Raw genomic sequence first — 224 nt, forward strand, 5'->3', positions numbered from 1 at the left:
CGCAGCGGGGGCACGTTCCCCCCGCCGCGCCGGCGGGAGCAGCCCTCCATGTTGTGGGTGATGGTTCCCTCCCAGCACGGCGCGGGCACGGCGCTCCGGCCCGAGCAGGGCCGAAAGGGACGCGCTCGAAACGGAGCGTGTCCAGAAACGGCAGGAAAAGATGAATCGGGCAGCAAATGGGTTTTCTGCAGGAGGAAAGGGCTTCGCTTGGGAGCGAGGGGTTT

The sequence above is a fragment of the Phaethon lepturus genome, unplaced genomic scaffold (assembly GCF_000687285.1).
Source record: "Phaethon lepturus isolate BGI_N335 unplaced genomic scaffold, ASM68728v1 scaffold38895, whole genome shotgun sequence".
NCBI classification, from domain to species: Eukaryota; Metazoa; Chordata; class Aves; order Phaethontiformes; family Phaethontidae; genus Phaethon; species Phaethon lepturus.